This window comes from Cupressus sempervirens, chromosome 10 (assembly GCF_028749045.1).
Source record: "Cupressus sempervirens isolate cs-2001-9-10 chromosome 10, ASM2874904v1, whole genome shotgun sequence".
NCBI classification, from domain to species: Eukaryota; Viridiplantae; Streptophyta; class Pinopsida; order Cupressales; family Cupressaceae; genus Cupressus; species Cupressus sempervirens.
The window spans coordinates 658,637,906-658,659,457 of record NC_143127.1 but is presented as its reverse complement, the minus strand read 5'-3'; positions in this window follow the sequence as shown (position 1 = coordinate 658,659,457).

The window sequence follows — 21,552 nt, the reverse complement described above, 5'->3', positions numbered from 1 at the left end:
AATTTGGCATCTAAATATGCACATGCAACATCTCTTATCAAATTTTTTATACAAAATATGGCATACAAATATGCACATGTTACATGTCTTCTCGTTTTTATATAAAAAATTTGACATCTAAATATGCATATGTGACATCTCTTATTGGATTTTAATACAAAATATGACATACAAATATGCATATGTTACATGTCTTCTCTTTTTAATATACAAAATTTGGCATCTATATATGCACATTACTGCAAAGTTGTAACATTTCACATTACATATATACAAAATTTTCAAAATTATTCTACCATATGTAGAATGATTTAGCTATATAGCACACAATTAATCAAGCAAACCTTCTGGATCAACTCTAACCCTTATTATATTGATCGAATATTTCCTCGTGATCAGATTCACGTACTTTCCACAACTTCTTGTTAAGAGGCCTACCATGATATGGTATCAATTGAATATTTGTTGCAACAGTAAGGTTAGAGTAATGAAGAATATGTCTGTGTGTCTCAAAATCCTCAAATAACCATGTGGTAGATTTCTTGATAAGGTACCTACATTTAATTGTAAAGACAATTTAAAGTCAAAATTTCAATACACTATACATGACAAATTGACTTAAATAGATATTCATGGTAGGGTACAAAAATATACTACCTTCTAAGCAATGTGCCTACCACAACAACGAATCCTATTGGGTACTCAATATCCTCACCATCAATGATTGTAGGTATCAGTTTCTTTTTAGGCTCAATATACTGACATAGAAATTAATATGTTCCTTCATCATTATTCTAATATGCAAGACCTACATTATATAGAAGGATAAGTTAATGGAAAAGTTGAAAGTAATCTATTTTAACCAAGTATTAAATTGATAACTTAGTATCTAGTTCAATTAGGTCAGATACATGCTCAAAATCTATTGATGCTTCAACCTAGTTGAGTTGTAGTGTTGTAGGAAGTTGATATGAATCAATTAGATGCAAAGGTCTACAAGACCATTGGTCAACCCACTCTTTTGATTCACATTCATCCCATAAATGATGCATACACGAAGAGCAAAAGTATGCAAGCTTTCTAGGATGAATAGCTAGTGATGCTGCATTTGAACTTTGAAATGAGTGCATCTCACTTGATCCTATAAGTGTATAACAATCTTGAAAATTTTCAATGTTAGGTTCATGTATCAACCAAAAAATCTAGAAACCATAGACTTACTTGTATTACCTAGTCCCATTGTAGAATTGGACCATTGGACAATTATTTCAACATTTTCTAATATTGTGCCAACTTTGTACTTTTATTCTTCTCTACTAAGGGCTCTTTTCACACATGCTCCAGCACCATCATGCTCTTCCTTTCCATGTCTTGCCTCAATGAAATTCCAAAATGTTGCACTCCACTTGTCACATGCATACTACTCAACCAATAGAACATCCTTGCATTCTTGAATTGTGTGGTGCAATTGTCTGATCATATAATGTGTTCATTATATCTTTCATCTCTTTCCCTCAGATTTTTATAGAAAACTCTAAAACATCCTTGCACAAACTTTGATGAATGAGTTTGATCATTGCTGATATAGAGGTGTTACTCTCTTAATATTTTTCTATCATCCTCTGTGCTATCATGTGCATGAATAAATTCCGTGTACAAAAATTGACACTTGTATAGAGTTGTCATACATTGGTTACACTTCATTTTGAGGTTTTAGTGTATAGTTTTTAACAAAGTCAATGATCAACACAATTGTACCCAAGGGAAAAGTGTTCTTACACAACTTGAATTGCTCATCTAACCATCTAGCTCTATGTGTATGACATATGTAGTCATAAACTATCTTCTCTTGAAATAATTTCATAAAATCAGCTACACATACATCACTTTTCACTAATTCACACTTCTTTAATTATTTTCCATCTTTAACACCATATATAATTGATTTGTACTTTCCAAGAGAAACTAGTGTCTTACCAATTTCATGTGTGCTATCTAGATGTAGGCATCTTTGCAACTATTGCAAACCACCACATTAAGGGCAAAAACCTTTCAAACACATGGTCTTATAATAAATGCACCCATCATCTCCTTTACATAGTACAGTTGTAATAAATTCTCTCAGTGACTTAGGAGGTAATTGTAGACCACATTCCTGCAATATTTTGTTAGTATGCAAAGTACAACATATATAACGATAAACATCATAATGCATAGAAAACTCAACATGAACCCTACAACAACATGTAGTACATGTATGATTTATCTTAACGTAGAATGGTTTTGTCATCTCAAAAAACATTTCGCTGATTTTAATTTGAGGAAATCTTTGAAAAAACATTTCATAAAATTGTGTTTGAGTTGTATCCAAAAAATGTGTTGCATGTGGCTCATGGTTTGTTTTTCTGTGGCATTCTTATAGTTCAAATTGTATTCATGTGATTAATGGTAATCAGATGAAATGATGGTATATATAAAGTTATGCAATTTGATTTCAAACTATGTTAAGAAAATTTATTTATATGAATGATACTTCATTTTGTATTTTCGTAATTATCAGGAAGTAAAATATTCCTATTCGAATACTTAACCAATACATCAAATTCTATGCCATGTTTTGTATAAAAGTCTGATAAGAGATGTCATATGTGCATATTTAAATGCTAAATTTTGTATATTAAAAAGAGAAGACATGTAACATGTGCATATTTGTATGCCATATTTTGTATAAAAATCTAATAAGAGATATCATGTGTGCATATTTAGATGCCAAATTTTCTATATAAAAAAGAGAAAACATGTAACATGTGCATATTTGTATGCCACATATTATATTTTATGGGTTTGATGAAATCCTTAAAATAATATTTAATTGTCTTCAACTTATATGGATTTAGATGGCTATCCTCTTGCATTTTTCTTCCGAACTTCCCAAAATACTACAAAAATAAATTATAGATTTGAATACCCATTTGGCTTCCCTACAACATATGCAAAACTTGGATAGGGTTGTTTTGGATCATGTCCTTGTTGTCACACTATGTCACCTCTTTTTAGGCTTAAAATAGTTCTTTGATTGGCACAAGGCATGATGATGATGTCATCATGAGGTCAATATTGTTCACAAAGAGTTAGGGTTAGGTTATTACCATAGGTAAGGTTTGTGCTTAAGTTTAAGGTAGGGTCAATTTGCAACTTTTTGCAAAAATTGCAAAAGTTGCTCAAGCAATTTTTTGAGCAACTTTGCAACTTTTGAGCAATTTTTGCTCTTAACATATTTTGGTCGAATGGATCCATCTAGGACTATTCTAGGACCCTAGTTAAGATTCCTAGGGTGTATTAAGTAACCTAATACCTTAGTTGCCCATCCCTAACACTTAGGACCTAACTAGCAATTTTGGCTTTCCTTAGCAATCCACAACTACTTTGTTAGCTCGAGTTTGTTAGGTTCAGCCTAGGACCAACCTTGTTTTAGTCACAACATCCCTTCGAAGATATCAACCACATTGAATAGAAGCATCCCTAAGGGTCTCTAAGCACCATTGGGATATGATCTTTGATCGGGCATTTCTCTGAGCTTGTGCAAGGTATTGACAAATTGTTAGATGCTACAAGATCATTTTATTTAGGCCCACAATAACCTATCTCAATTTTTAAAGATTCATTTTTTTTGGATTTGGCACTTGTATTCGCCTATTGCCAAAGTTGCAATGTTGCTCAATTAAAATGAGCAAGGTTGTGTATATTTCAAACCATTGGTCCTAGGATTGAATAATCTACCTTATTAGCTCTAGTTTGTTAGGTATAGCCTAGGACCAACCTTGTTTTAACCATGACATCCCGCTGACGATATCGACCACACTGAACGAAAGCATCCCTAAGGGTCTTTAAGCACCATTGGGCTGCAATCTTTGATTGGGCATTTCTCTGAGATCATACAAGGTGTTGACAAATTTTTAGGTGCTATAGGATCATGTTATCTAGGCCCACAACAACCTATCTCAGTTTTTAGAGATTCTACTTTGTTTGGATTTGGCACCCGTATCTTGCCTATTGCCAAAAGTTGCAATGTTGCTCAGTTAAAATGAGCAAGGTTGTATATATTTCAAACTATTGGTCCTAAGATCAAATTGTCTGCTACATTAGCTCTGGTTTGGTTAGGTTTAGGCTTAAACACAACCATTAATTATGTCTCTTAAATACCTTTTGCACAAAGTTAAAATGGGAATAATTCTCCACCCTTAATTTTGCCTCTAAATCTCTAGCTGTCCAAATTCTTTTGAAAGGAGGCTCTCAACTCACACTCTCATATCTTAGACCTTCATGTTATTGCTATGTTCATGCACTTTCATTTGAGCACTTGAGCACTCCATTTTTCATTATCTTTTAGTTTACTTGCATCTTAGATTAATCTTTCCTCTATCGTGTGTTAGATTAGATCAACTAGTTTTCTTTATTTGTAGTTGCATTTGCATCATCATTTAGAATAGCTTTTGCATTCATATTAACTTACTTTGAATTTTCATATTCACTCATAAATCCTTGGATATTACCATCTCATTTCTTATACTCCACTAAATATTCCATTTCGTAGTGCACCTTGCAAGGGTCACTTATCTTGTCTCATTTGAAATCCATAGCATTATATTCCTTCCATTTCCCTTGCACATTACAAGTAGGAAGCTATAAATTGCTTCTTGAGATACTCTACATCATGGCTTCTCTCATGTGTACTGGTTTATAGAAGTGTACTCCATTTTTGGTATGCATTTGTGGCACGTACCATGGGGCTAGACTCAAGTTTTAGCTCCATTTTTTCTTGCGTTCTCATATTTTTCTATCGTAGGTTTGTCACTGTGATTTTTGCATGCATTAATATTGTACAACATTTTACACTATGGGGGTATGATATTTCTCCCTGTTGCAAGCGATATTTGCCCATTTTTGTTCTATCCCCTAAAGGTTTGATGGTATATCATCTCCATTCTACTGGACCTAGTTGGGTTCCTCTATCATTGTTGGTGTAAATACACATTTACTATTTACACTTAAGTTTACTTAGGTTAATGCATTATTTTATTATTTTATTTTGTGAGACACTTAGGAGTTTGTGCACCTTCATGAGTTGTCATGTTGACAACACAAAAGTACACAACTCTAATTTAGCACATGGTGTCTACAACACTAGAGTTTGCATCATTCACTAAGTTGTCATGTTGACAACACAGTTATTCACACTCCCTTTTTAGCACATGTTGTTTAAACCATTGATTTGTGTGCTACACCATTGTAGGCTTATCCTCACATCATCACACTTAATTCCATGCTTAATGGAGGATAACCCATATATGGTGGACATGTGCCTGGTTGTATGACTTATCATGTTGTCGACTTCTATGCATTCTAGAAGCTCTCTAGAGGCCTTTATATACATGCACTTCTAATGTACTTGCAAATGGCATATTGAATGAATATATCATCATTCTGATCATACTCTCTCTTTGGTCTACTATTGTGCTTGTGTTTGAGCTCCTTGGTCTTAGGTGAATTCTGCCCTAAGCCAAATTCTTACATGGTATCAAAGCTCGGGGAGATTCTCTACACATAGTCATTTGAGACCATTCATGCCTCAACACCTCAACCCGAATCTAGAGAATCTGTAGAAATTGAGAGTGTCTAGAGCCATATCTGACCTCACCATTGCGTCCAAAATGTCGATTTGGTGAAGATCAACTATAAATTTTCCTATGTTGGCCTAAAGTTGATCATGAGACAATTTTTTTTGGCAAACTAGCCCCCGAAGGCACCGATTTGCAAACTAGGAATGGTCATTTAATCGATATGATTATTTGTTTTTAGATTTGAATTTAATTTAATTCTCTTCAATTTATTTTCCATATGGGTATTTTTGGATTTTTTTCCCAGTTAGAGAATTTTTTTTGCAGAACTAGGCAATCACACCCTAGCTCTACAATTTTGGAAAAAGTTTTGTATTGATTTTGTAAGGTATTATTCTAATTGGAGGGCTTATTATTATTCTGTGGGCATCTATATAATTTTGGCCATGACAAAGTACACTAGAAAAACCTGTCGGTGACATAACCAGTGACCCTCTCTCCAAACTATGGTGAGAACTCCACACACCGGTCACTCATTATTTGTACTGCATATAAGCGACATTGTTTTTATACAACACTCCCAGTGCTCACCCCACACATGTGGGATTATATTTTTCAAAGTCTAGCATAGTTTTAATACTCTTTCAGCCTATGATCAACTATCTCTGATGAACGTTGTTCCTTGACCCATCGGTGATAGAAAAAATTTTCCGGTGGCCCGTAAAAATGTTTTGGTCCTGCACGAAAGCTCCTGCCCATTTTTCATACACTCTAGCCCACGGCAAGGGATTTTTGGCCCCCGAAAACCCTACTACGACCTTTGATCGTAGGATTTCGACGTCCACATCCGCTCTCTAGCTGTACTTCCTAAGGACACATTGTGACATCTACACCCATCCACAAGCCTCCACGTGGCACAAGTCTATGGGGACACACGTCACCCTTTGCACCCGCCATGCAACATTTCTTGATTCACCCTAGCAATTTTCATTTTCTGACACATGGACAGTCATTGTATGCCAGTTCATCCTACTGACAGAGTGCCAACTCAGTGGCCATACAATCTGACTCAGCGACATGTGTACACATCTGTACAATACAACCAACTTTTTTCATACAATTATGTACGACATGGTGTCATAATCTGTATGGCTGACATTATGCTAATGTCATCATAGGCTTGAAGGTGCACAGATATCATCTTTTTACAAGCCTAAATTTGACGGCTATCTAATCATCATTCCGAGAAAAATTAGAACTTCTATTATGGCATATGACTATCAAATTTAACCCCATATTTTGCTGATGCAACCCCTCTCTAGATTGATTTTTGATTTTGCAGTTCGAATTTGGGAGGCCATATCTCAATCATCCAGACTCCAAATCAGGTGCAATTTTTTTTTGAAATTAGGTAGAATTTCCTAAAAATTTCAATGGTATAGCTCTTTTCTAGTTTTGGTGCATGGGTTCTTCAAAAGTTGCATATTTTCACAATTGTACCTACATAATCCTATATTTTGCAACTTCAAATGCTCCGTATGGGCACATCTGGACTCGAAAATAAGTTTTGTTTTTTTTGAAAGTGCATTATTTTTCATCTACTTTCTATATCTTCAATCATATTGTAGGGTTGTGTGGACAAAAGTATCACTTTCATAAATAGGGTTTTTCTTTGCTTTGCATTGCTTCAAATTTGTTGTACATTGTAAAGTTCTAGACTTGTAATCCATTAAGAGGTTGTAACAAGCAAAATCAAAAGTCCACAAAGGCCAAAATTAGCAAGTGGCCATTGTAATCGCACTACTTATAAAGAGCCAAAAGCATCTCTTTTGGGGGGGTTTCTTGATTTAGTGAAAAGGGGGGGTGTTCTTGGTGTTGTGTTCTCTCTTTTCTACAATTTTCTTTCATTTTCTACATTATGAAAAATTTCAAATTTCCAAAATTAACTCCACATAACTATGCTACATGGTCCATCAAAATGTGGTATCACTTAATGCATAATGGAGTTTCTCAATATGTAGATGGTACTCTTCCTAAACTAGCAGGTGATAAAGTATCAACAAGTGTTATTTTAGCTTTGATAGTAATGGATAGGAAAGCCCTGGGTGATAAATGTTTGGGGGTTGATGACAAGATCATGTATCTATGTCATATTTTGTATAAAAATTTGATAAGAGATGTCATATGTGCATATTTAGATGCCAGATTTTGTATATAAAAAAGAGAAGACATGTAACATGTGCATATTTGTATGCCATATTTTGTATAAAAATCTGATAAGGGATGTCACATGTGCATATTTAGATGCCAAATTTTGTATATTAAAAAGAGAAAACACGTAACATGTGCATATTTGTATGCCACATATTATATTTTATGGGTTTGATGATATCCTTAAAAAAATATTTAATTGTCTTCAACATATATGGATTTAGATGGCTATCCTCTTGCATTTTTCTTCCAAATTTTCCAAAACACTACAAAAATAAATTATAGATTTGGATACCCATTTGGCTTCTCTACAACATATGCAAAACTTGGATGGGTTGTTTTGGACCGTGTCCTTGCTGTCACACTATGGCACCCCTTTTTAGGCTTAAAATAGTTCTTTGATTGGCACAAGGCATGATAATGATTTCATCATGAGGTCATTAGGGTTCACGAAGAGTTAAGGTTAGGTTATTACCATAGGTAAGGTTTGTGGTTAAGTTTAAGGTAGGGTCAATTTGTAGCTTTTTGCAAAAATTGTAAGAGTCACTCAAGCAACTTTGCAACTTTTGAGCATTTTTTGCTCTTGACATCTTTTGGTCGAATGGGTCAATCTAGGACTATTTTGGGACCCTAGTTAAGATTCCTAGGACATGTATTAAGTAACCTAATACCTTAGTTTCCCATCCCTAACAACTTTAAACCTATTTAATGACTTTTGGCTCATTAAGCAACTTTTGACCAACTTAGGACTTAATCAACAATTTTGGCTTTTCCTAGCAATCCATAGCTACTCCATTAGTTTGAGTTTGTCAGGTTTAGCATAGGACCAAACTTGTTTTAGTTACAACATCCCTCTGATGATATCAACCACACTAAACAAAAGTGTCCCTAAGGGTCCAATGGGTCCATCTAGGACTATCTAGGACTATTTTAGGACCCTAGTTAAGATTCCTAGGGTGTATTAAGTAACCTAATACCTTAGTTTCCCATCCCTAACACTTAGGAACTAACTAGAAATTTTAGCTTTTCCTAGCAATCCACAACTACTCCATTAGCTTGAGTTTGTTAGGTTCAGCCTAGGACCAACCTTGTTTCAGTCACAACATCCCTCCGACAATATCGACCACATTGAATAGAAGCATCCCTAAGGGTCTCTAAGCATGATTAGGCTATGATATTTGATTGAACATTTCTTTGAGCTCGTGCAAGGTATTGAAAAATTGTCAGCTGATACAGGTTCATGTTATCTAGGCCCACAATAACCTATCTTAGTTTTTAAAGATTCAATTTTATTTTTATTTGGCACCCGTATCTCACCTATTACCAAAAGTTACAATGTTGCTCAGTGAAAATGAGTAAGGTTGTGTATATTTCAAACCATTGGTCCTAGGATTGAATTGTCTACTTTGTTAGCTCCAATTGGTCAGGTTTAGCCTAGGACCAACCTTATTTTAGCCACAACATCCCTTTGACAATATGAACCACATTGAACGAAAGCATCCCTAAGGGTCTCTAAGCACCATCAAGCTGCAATCTTTGATCGGGAATTTCTTTGAGCTTATACAAGGTGTTGATGAATTGTCAGGTGCTACAAGATCACATTATCTAGGCCCACAACAACCTATCTCAATTTTTAGAGATTCTACTTTGTTTGGATTTGGCACCTGTATCTTGCCTATTGTCAAAAGTTGCAATGTTGCTCAGTTAAAATGAGTAAGGTTGTGTATATTTCAAATCATTGGTCCTAAGATCGAATTGTCTACTACATTAGATCTGGTTTGGTTAGGTTTAGGCTTAAACAAAACCATTGATTATGTCTCTTAAATACCTTTTGCACGAAGTCAAAACGAGATTAATTCTCCACCCTTAATTTTGCCTCTAAATCTCTAGTTGTCCAAATTCATTTGAAAGGAGGCTCTCACCTCACTCTCTCATATCTTAGAACTTCATGTTATTGCTATGTTGATGCACTTTCATTTGAGCACTTGAACACTCTTTTTTTCATTATCATTTAGTTTACTTGCATCTTAGATTAATCTTTCCTCTATTGTGTGTTAGCTTAGATAAACTAGTCTAATTAGAAGGATTATTTCTCTCATCTTGTTATCTTAGTTTTCTTTATTTGTAGTAGCATTTGCATCATCATTTAGAATAGCTTTTTCATTCATATTAGCTTACTTTGAATTTTCGTATTCACTCATAAATCCTTGGATATTAGCATCTCATTTCTTATACTCCACTAAATATTCCATTTCGTAGTGCACCTTGCAAGGGTCACTTATCTTGTCTCATTTGAGAGCCACAAGAATTATATTACTTCCATTTCCCTTGCACATTACAAGTAGGAAGCTATAAACTACTTTTTGAGATACTCTACATCATGGCTTCTCTCAAGTGTACTAGTTTATAGAAGTGTACTCCATTTTTGGTATACATTTGTGGCATGTACCATGGGGCTAGACTCAAGTTTTAGCTCCATTTTTTCTTGCATTCTCATATTTTTCTATCGTAGGTTCGTCACTATGATTTTTGCATGCATTAATATTGTATGATATATTACGCTATGGGGGTATGATATTTCTCCCTGTTGCAGGTGATATTTGCCCATTTTTGTTTTGTTGCCTAAAGGTTCAATGGTATATCGTCTCCATTATACTAGACCTAGTTGGGTTCCTCTATCATCTAGACCTAAAATATTGTCTATCTTTGAGGGGAATATTGATGGTATTCTAACAAACTATGAAGTGTTGTATACATCTGTTAGCTTCCATAGTCTGAGTCATTTAGCTTAGTTGTTGTTTTTTAGCTTGCATTTTTAGATTTTCTGGTTTTTATAATGGTTAACACTTGTTTTGTGAGGTTTCATTGAGCTTTCCTTTGATATTATATGTCCTAAATTGTAGTTTTGTAGAGATTATTTGCTAAAGGAGATTGCAATGCTAAGTATACTAACAAGTAGTTTTGCAAGGTTGCCTTGAAGAAAACCAAAGGTAAAAAACAAAAAAAGATTGAATTGTGCTTCTTTTCTTATATCATTATGATTGTTGTTTCTATCATTTCATTTTCATAGGTAGCTAATAACTCATTAATAAGGGTTCATATTAATGGTATGAAAATATGCTCTTATCTTTCTAAGACAATCAGAAATCTCGACCCATTAGTGTGAATCAAGAAAGTGAGTAGGGAGGTCACTCTTTAGTATCTTTAATTAACCTTTCTTGGTGTGTTTGGGAGAAGCATTTTAGGAGAGTACGATCTTTACCTCTTTGAGGTAAATCAAAAATCTTGACCTCCTTGTGTAGATCTACTTTTGGTTTAATCTCCTTGTGAGATTCTTACCTTTAGTGGGCCTATTGTAGGGGAAAAAATCTCAATAGGAATGATCCAAGTGGGAACAAGAAAAACCCAGCTAATATAACCCACTATAACCAAAAATCCCTTGAAAAAACTAAAGTCTTAGAGGGACATAGTATCTCCATTCACTCTAGTGAGGATACTCATGGAATCACAACCATGGGGAAATTTCTAGTTTGAATTATCTAGTGGTTGTGAGGCCTATGTTGTGTATTGGATGCAAGAGGAGTGCAATGAATGGTGACCCTTGCTAAACACTCTAGGATTATTAGCTAACCTATTTTAGCCACTCAATATCTTTGTGTAGGATTGACCCAAGTGGATTACCCATGTCACCCAGAGATTTGACTCACCATCTTTGTCTCTTTAGATATGTTAAAAGAACTTTATGAAAAATCCAATATATATTGTGGACAACCACTTTGTGTGAGGAAAGGGGGCATCAAGTTGTGGGAAAAGGTATTGAGTAATGAGTTGTATCCTTTAGGTACAATTTTCTTGGTGTGTTCTCAATTTGTGATAAGACCCATGGAAATTATTTGAACATATACATGGTAGTAGTACTCATAGGGCTTTTCCTTTTGAGACTTTAGAAGTGTTTGTATCATACAAGGTTGCTTTGTCCCTTGATTTCTTATGAATTTAACTTACTTTTGAACATACAAACTCACTGTCAAACTAAGATTACACATTGCTCCAACAATCAACATTGCCCAATTTGTCAAAAAAGAGAATGAACTAGGTCTTTTGAGTCAAAATTTTAGTCAAATTATATTTCTAGACTACACTATCACTTGCTTCTAAGAGAAATAGTGTATGACTTGCTACGGTTTCACTTAGGTAATTTGAGAAGTATCACATGCTTGTACTATGAAATATTGTCTGCCATATTCTAGAATATCATCTTATGATAAAACAATGTCTGGGTTCTTTGTGAATCATCATCCTAATGTCCTAATTTCACCTGGTTTGTTGGGGTTTGTCATCCAATTGTTGATCCAAGTTGGCCATACATCAACTCTATCCTTAGCTAGTTTAGGGAGCCTGTATTTGACATCTCTAGTCTCCTAGTTTGAAACTAGTAGGTTAGAGATTATTTTTAGCTAAAAAGATCACTTAGATACCTTAATTACACACTTGAATAGTAGAGTTGTTCACTTGTCCATCTCTATTTTACTATATCTTTTATTTCTTTGACTTTATCTCTTTGCTTGATTCATAAGTATTGTACACAGGGCATTCTAACCCACAACTTGGACACTTTCTAACAAGTCATATTGATCCTTTTCTACTCTCTTTTTTGGTTCTTGGACAAGAGAACACTTTACTCCTCTTTTTTACACATCAAGTTGTCTTGAGTTATCCTATTAGCTCTTTTCATTCGCTTTCATTCTTAGTAACAACTAGGTATCAAATTAGTCATAAAAAGTAAGTCCAATTAGCTTTGAAAAGTTACCTTTTACACCTAGATGTCAACACCATTAAGAGAAAGAGCCTCAAGCTATCTTTGAAAAAGAGGAAAATTTAGAAACTTGTTTGATCCCTTTAGCCACTTTGGTAGCACCTTTGAGATACCCCTTACTTCAGCTAGATCTAAAAATAGTTTATATTTTACTATGACTAGAGAGGACCATGATGAGCACATACAACAACTATTTAGGGAATATGGAAGACTAGAGTGAATTGAGTTAGGAAAATAAGCTTACATGGAGGAAGAAACTAGGTGTTTGGACCAAAGAAAAAATAGGCCAGCTAGAACACAAAAGGAAGATGCCAGATTGTGGTAATTTCAATGATCAGGGGATCGATTTAATTTGGCGAAGAAGAGAATCCAGAATTTGGAAAATTACAACCATAATCTGGTAAATCAAATGATTACCATTTTGACTTCTATTAATGATAATATCTCGTCCCTTACTGGAATGCTAAAAACAAGAGGTCTTCTGGATGCAAATGAGGAAAAGGACAGATAAAGAACTAGGATGGAAGAGGAAGTGACTACTAACATTACCTTTAGTAGCATGGAGCAAGATGTGAGGAACCTCCTTATAGAAATATCGTGAGAATGCTCGAAATAACAGAATACAAAGTGATAGCAGAACTCAGAATGAATCTACTGATCGCAGGCCACTTCGAGGGGGTAACCTCCTTTGAGCAAGCTCAATATAATAAATTCGTCCGTGCCCATCAAGGGCCTCAACCTATTCTTATATACTGGGTACGATCTAGAAAAGTAATACTACCTATGCATGTGGGATAATAAAATATACTCACGGGACGACTTACAAAGCATATGCGTCCAACAACACTACTCTAACAAAATAAACAGAAGGAACACATAGGTTCCTAACATCCCCTCTCCCTTAGAAAAAATCTTTGTCCTCAAAGCTTAAGGTGTGGAAATTGTTGTTGAATCTGAAGAAGGGGTTCCCAGGTAGCATCCTCTGGTTGCATGCCATGCCACTGAATCAAGACCTCAGAGATGGAGCGAGAGCGAAGCTGGCGAGTGCGCTGGTCAATGATTGCCACCGGCTCTAGGATAATGGATCCTTCCGTATCCATTTCAGGGAGAGTAGTTTGTGCTCTGACAGTGGTACCCAGAACTTTCTTTAGACAAGAAACATGAAAGACTGGATGAATGCGGGAAGAAGGAGGAAGTTCCAGTTTATAAGCAACTGAACCAATCTTCTGCAGAACCTTATAAGGCCCATAAAATTTTGGGGCCAGCTTATGACGCCCTTTCAGCTTTAGGGAGGATTGTTTGTATGGCTGTAGACGAAGAAAAACCATATCCCCAACTTGAAATGAGCGCTCAGAACGGTGTTGATCTGCTTGCTGTTTCATCCGATTACGGGCCATGTGAAGATTATCCTGTAAGGTACGAAGAATCTGATCCCTGCTGCGGAGAACTATGTCAACTGCCTGGACTGGTGAGCTGTTGGGAGTGTAGGGAAGGAGCACTGGAGGTGCCTGACCATAGACTGCTTCATATGGAGTCATTTTAGAGGTAGTGTGGTAAGAGGTATTGTACCACCATTCAGCTAAAGGGAGCCACTTGGCCCACTGATGTTGCTGTTCGGAAGTGAAGCAACGAAGATAAGTTTCCAAGCATTTATTGACAATTTCAATTTGACCATCAGTTTGTGGGTGATAGCCCGAACTCATCTTCAGTTTGGTGCCAGTTTTCTGAAACAGTTCAGTCCAAAAATGACTGGTAAAAGTTGCATCACGATCAGAGACAATGGAAGAAGGGAGTCCATGAAGACGAAATATCTGGTCCATGAAGATTTGTGCAACAGAGGAGGCAGTATAGGGGTGGCTGAGGGCACAAAAATGACTATATTTCGAGAGACGATCAACCACAACCAAGATCACTGTCTTGCCACCGGATTTAGGAAGCCCTTCAATGAAATCCATAGAAATATCAGTCCAAATCCGTGTAGGGATGGGCAATGGTTCGAGCAAGCCAGGAAGGAGGGTCGTTTCACCCTTGTGGCGTTGGCAAGTATCACATTCAGCCACCATCTGTTGAATCGTCTGTTTCATCCCTTTCCAAAAGAAGTTTCTCCTTGCTCGCTCATAAGTTTTGAGGAAGCCTGAGTGCCCTGCTGAAGGAGAAGCATGGAGTTCATAAAAAATAGCCTGATGTAGAGCTGGGTTCTGAGGAAGCACTAGCCGACCCTTGTATCGAAGAGAAGCACCATCCCAAGAGTAATGTGGTATAGCAGAAGGATTATTGGCTAGCTGGTGAATGATTTGAGATAAAGAAGAGTCACTGTCATAGCCCTGCTGAACAGACGCTAACCAATTGGGAATGGGCATAGAAATAGCGGAAAGGGAAGCTTGATTATCAAATGTGCGAGAAAGAGCATCGGCCACAATATTCTCCTTACCCTTCTTGTAGGTGATCTCATAATCATACCCCATGAGTTTGCTGACCCATTTCTGTTGTGTAGGAGAGGATACCCGTTGTTCCAGGAAGTATTTTAGACTTTGGTGATCGATTCTGATGCAAAAATGACTCCCTAAGAGGTATGGCCGCCACTTCTGTACAGCATGCAAAATAGCCATCATTTCTTTTTCATAAGTAGAGAGGGCTAGATTCTTACCAGAGAGGGCTTTGCTAGTGAACGCAATAGGATGGTCATCTTGCAGGAGAACAGCACCCAATCCATTGCCGCAAGCATCACTCTCAATAGTGAAGGGTTTGGAAAAATCTGGCATCGCGAGAACAGGTGTACTGCACATAACCTGTTTCAGTTGGTCAAATGCAGTCTCAGCAATAGGGGTCCAGGAGAAGGCATCCTTTTTTAACAGAGCTGTCAATGGTGCTGCAATTTTCCCGTAATCTTTGACAAACTTGCGGTAGTAGCCAGTCAACCCCAAAAAACCCCGAAGGCTCTTGAGAGTTTTAGGATGCGGCCAAGTTTTCATGGCATCTATTTTTGTAGGATCCACCCGCACTCCATGGTGTGCAACAATATGCCCGAGATACTCCACTTCCTCCTGGCCAAACACACATTTAGATAGTTTTGCACAGAGTTGATGATCAGAGAGAAGTTGCAAGACAAGCTCCAGATGATGGAGATGCTCAACCCAAGTTTTGCTATATATGAGGATATCATCAAAGAAGACCAGAATGAATTTCCGGAGGTATGGTCGAAATATGTTATTCATCACTGCCTGAAATGTTGAAGGAGCATTTGTGAGGCCAAAGGGCATGACTAAAAATTCATAGTGACCATCATGTGTGCGGAAGGCAGTTTTAGGTATATCCTCCTCATTAACCCGAATTTGATGATACCCAGAACGAAGATCTAACTTGGAGAAAAAATGAGCCCCATGAAGTTCATCAAGAAGTTCATCAACAACTGGAATGGGAAACTTGTCCTTTATAGTGAGATGATTAAGTGCTCGGAAATCAATGCAGAGTCGCCATGACCCATCTTTTTTGCGAACAAGCAGAACTGGAGAAGAAAAGGAACTGGTACTAGGGCGAATAATACCTTGCTTCAGTAAGTCACGGACAAGTATCTCGATTTCGGTCTTCTGATGAAATGGGTAGCGGTAGGGCCTGATGTTGGGCGGAACACTGCCAGGAAGGAGCTGAATACGGTGGTCCTCTGGACGAGAAGGAGGTAATCCCACAGGTTCAGCAAATATACCAGAATACTTGTCCAAAATGTGTTGGAGATCGGCAGGTGTGTTCAGCCCCATGAAGTTCATCAAGAAGTTCATCAACAACTGGAATGGGAAACTTGTCCTTTATAGTGAGATGATTAAGTGCTCGGAAATCAATGCAGAGTCGCCATGACCCATCTTTTTTGCGAACAAGCAGAACTGGAGAAGAAAAGGAACTGGTACTAGGGCGAATAATACCTTGCTTCAGTAAGTCACGGACAAGTATCTCGATTTCGGTCTTCTGATGAAATGGGTAGCGGTAGGGCCTGATGTTGGGCGGAACACTGCCAGGAAGGAGCTGAATACGGTGGTCCTCTGGACGAGAAGGAGGTAATCCCACAGGTTCAACAAATATACCAGAATACTTGTCCAAAATGTGTTGGAGATCGGCAGGAGTGCTGGAGACTGCTGATGGCTGCATCTGAATGGAATGGAGCTGAGCGATGACACTATGTGAATTATTCTTAAGAAGTTTTTCCATACGGTGTGAACTGATGATGCTGAGAGACCCTGGTTGTAAGCCTTTCAAAGTGTGTTGGTGCCCCTCGGCTGAAAACTGCATCCAAAGTTCAACAAAATCCCAGAGAATGGGGCCAAGAGTGCATAACCATTGGGCACCCAAAACCACATCACAGCCACCTAAGGGTAAGGCAAACATGTCAGAGTGCATGTTATAATCTCCAATAGAGAGACGCACATTGCAACATTTCCCTTTACAAGGTAAAGTGCCCCCATTGGCAATCATGACTTCAAAGCTAGAGCAGGGATGGATAAAGCAATCAGCCTGTTTGGCTATTCGTGGATCAATGAAGTTATGAGTGCTACCAGAATCAATGAGTATAGTAAGAGGGATCTTCTTGAAGAAACCCTGGACCCGCATGGTTTGTGGAGTAGTGACTCCTGCCAAAGCATGGACAGATATCTCTGGTGGAGCTTCTGGTGAAGGAGGTTCAGGCTGGTGAGGCTCAACCTCATCATCCACTGTTTCCTGAGCATCTACATATTCTTCCAGTTCCGGTGGAGAATCCACATCCAAGAGATAGAGCTTTTGCTGAACACATCTATGGCCCCGAGACCATTTCTCATCACAATTATAACAAAGCCCTTTGTCTCGCCTGACTCGCATCTCTGTTTCAGACAAGTGCTTGATCGGAGTAGTTCTGGGAGCTGGTATGACGGGAGGGTTGTGAGAACCTGTATTTCTGAATGGAACAAAATTAGATCTGGAGCGTTGTAGAGCACTAATCTTGTCTTCCGCTAACTTAGCCAACCCAAGGGCTTCCATCATTGTAGTAGGTCGAAACATTTTGACTTCTGAGCGAAGTGCATCCTTCAGACCACTGACAAAACAACTACGGAAGAATTCATCAGACAAGCCCTCTGTGTAATTAGCTAATTTTTCAAACTCTGTCTGGTATTCTCTTACAGTGCCTGTTTGACGCAGTTTAGTGAGTGCTCCTGTGAAATCATCAAAGGAACTAGGGCCAAAGCGCTCCAAAATGAGGGTGCACAATTCGCTCCACGTTGGGCCTACATTAGCCTTGATGTACCAACGGAACCATTGAAGAGCTTCATGTTCCAAATGAAAAGATGCAAGGGAGACTTTGTGGTTATCCAAAGTATTATGCAAGCTGAAATACTACTCTGCCCTATAGATCCATCCAGTCGGATCAGAACCATCGAAGCGTGGAAAATCAAGCTTTGGTCCACGGAAATTGCCAGAAGAGGACCCAGTATCTCCTGAATGGTTTTGGCTCATGGCTGACTGCTGAAAGTTAAGACCTAGAATTTTGTCATCCAGATCTTGAAGTTTGGTTTTGAGGGATGCAATTTCCTCTTCCATTATTTTTGCTCCTGTACGCGTAACAACCATAAAACAAGGTTTTTTTTTTTTTTTTTTTTTTTTTTTTTTGTTTTGTTTTTGAAATGGGTAGAAGATGAGAAACAAAAACTTTTTTAGTTACGGCAAACTTGGATTTGGGTAAAACTCATATAGGAAATGGGTGTTCGACGGGTGGTGGGAGACTATCTGGGGACAAGGGAAAAAGAAAAATGAGGGTTTCAAGGGTAGGGAGGCGAAATGAGGCGAACAGTCCAAGAGGGATAAAGGAGCAAAATGAGGAATTGAATCTTGTGGCTCAGTTTGGTGGCGATTGGATGAGAGGTGAAAAAGATAGGGCAAACCCTAAAATTAGATAAATGAGGGATTTAGGGTTTTGATATGTAAAATTTGGGGTTGGGTCGCCAAGGAAGGAAGTATGCGAAATGATATTGCAGACGTTCTGCGGAAGTATGAGCAGAAACAGAAAGCAAACAAGGAAGCTACGACTAAAAAACAGAAAAATTTTTACTCTTTTTTTGAACAGTCGACTTAGAAAAATTCACTCACAGACAGAACAACTGAAAAGAGTTATTGCAATAACAAGAGATATTAGAAGTGAGAGGAACCTGAAGGCCACGACAGAAAAAAAATTTGATGTAATTTCCACCCAGCGAGCCCAAGAGAGTGCTCTGATACCAGATGTGAGGAACCTCCTTATAGAAATATCGTGAGAATGCTCGAAATAACAGAATACAAAGTGATAGCAGAACTCAGAATGAATCTACTGATCGCAGGCCACTTCGAGGGGGTAACCTCCTTTGAGCAAGCTCAATATAATAAATTCGTCCGTGCCCATCAAGGGCCTCAACCTATTCTTATATACTGGGTACGATCTAGAAAAGTAATACTACCTATGCATGTGGGATAATAAAATATACTCACGGGACGACTTACAAAGCATATGCGTCCAACAACACTACTCTAACAAAATAAACAGAAGGAACACACAGGTTCCTAACACAAGATAGTCAAAAGAAGCAGGAATAAATGGCTAAGGAGATTAACAAAGCCTATGAAGCAACGAAAATGATGTAGGAGCTAGAGAGAAAGATAGAGGAATAACATTGGTTTTTCTTTTCTTTTCTTTTGGACTGTTAGATTGTTGTAGTTTTTTGTCTGGTTGGTTTGTTAGTCTATTGTACTGGCCTTTAGGTTGGCCTTTGTTTTCTGGCTAGGCTTTATCTACTTATTATCAGCCTTTAGCTTTTTGTCTATCTGTTGAATTGACCCTTTGGTTGGCCTTCTTTTACTAGCTGGGCTTTAACTACTTATTATCAACCTTATGATATGTTTTAACTCTTCGGTTTCAAGATCCCTATAAAACCCACTTTTCTTATCAAAAACTAGGTGTTTGGACCAACATTTCAACAACAACCAAAACTTTGACAACTTTAGGAACTTTGGCAATAATTCACCTCTAAATACGTGTCTAAGATCCCATCACAATGCTAGGTATGACTCACCACCTCATAGATCTTCACATACTAGGCATGCCTCACATGGCTTACTACATGATAGTGATTCAAATCTTGAAATTACTAAATAAGAAATCTTGCAATCTCAATAAGATAGGAGATTCTAAAAGTTTCTGCAAGCAACCATCAACCAAAACAAGGATCGATACTTCCTTATCTTGCTTTCCCAAGGAGTGAAAGTTCTACATAATGCTAACATTGAAAATTTGATTCAAATGGAGGAACCCTCATTTTTAGAAATGATGTCTAAAGAGTTACAAGATTTAAAGAAATGGATGCATCAAATGGATAAGGAGAAAGATAAGCCTAAGACTATGTTATCACTTGACACTTTATGCACACTTTCTTTTGACAAGAGCTTGTACATATCACTATTCCTAGGCAAGGTTGAAATCCCCAAGTATGGAAAATATGACAAAAGTCAAGACCCTCGTGATCACATTAGAGAGTTTTATGTGTTGAGTATAGAATTCTTTGACAAACCCACTTATCTCATGTGATTATTCCCAATAAGCTTGAGTGGGAAAGTAATAGGATAGTTCAAGAAACTTTCTCCACCCCTTAAGTCTTTTGAGGTATTGGTTGAGCACTTGATTTAACAATACACATATACCATTCAACATCCTATCAGCATGCTTGGCCTTCACAATACTAAGTAGGGAACATGTAAGCCTTTTCTTCCTTCCTTAAGTAATGGAGGAAATTTTTCTCATGCTACCCTCATTAGCTTCGTAAAAAAAAGAATTGACATCTTTGCAAGTAACCTTGTTCCTAAATTACACTATGAATTAAGAAAACAAATCTTTCACGAATTTGATCTTACGGTAGAATGTGCCTTTTACATTGAAGAGGTTGTAGTTGAGAAAGGGTAACTAGTTTTAAACAAAGATACGTCTAAGAACAACAAGTCCAACTACAAAAACAATAAAGATAAAAGCAAGCCTTGGAAGAGAAAAAAGCATGTGGTGAATGATTGTATTTTTGATGTATCTAAGCCTAAGGAACCCATCTTCAATTTGACTTGTGCTATTCAAATGACCAAACAGAAAGAGGCTTCAAGATTTAATGATTCCACAGAGGGTGAACCATCATGGACACCTAGACCTAGACTTAACTTTACACCCTTGAGAGACTCACTTGATGTGGTATTGAAAAATTTGGTTTGAAATAAGATCATTAATCTACCAAACAACTCATAAATCTTTTAAGGAGCCTCTCCCTAAATATGAAAAAGGAGAATCTTCAACATCCACAAAGAATGATGGGGATGTCATGATTAACTATACCTTTACAAACAATGAAAACTTTATTCGCATGCTTGAGCCTATGGATAAACGCATAAACATGATAAGGCCTAGGTATGTGCAGGATCATGGTGTGCCAAATAGTGGCAATCTGAAAAATATTTAGTTCTGAAATGCCTCAAAGCATTTCAAAATCTATTCTAACTTTTTTCCCACCCATCTTGATACCAAACCAAAATATTAATACCTTTATAAGGCCTAGTATTTCTTTGGCTACCAACCCTAAATGGGAAACTTTAAAAATGTCACAAAAATGTGTTCTTGGCCTCTTCTTGTGTGTTTTTGACTTCAAACATGTATTTGATGACCTTTTTTTTCATCCAAATTTGATGAAATGAAAAGGGTTTGTTAAAAATGTTCTAATATTTCCATAAATGTAACGTCTGTCAAATTATGAGTTTAGTATGTAATTATTATTAATTTTCTAATGGAGTTACACATAAAGTGTTGATTGACACACTAATTGAAAAATAAATATAACTTTCAAATGGTAAAACATTTTGAAATCCAAAAGATGTATCACATTC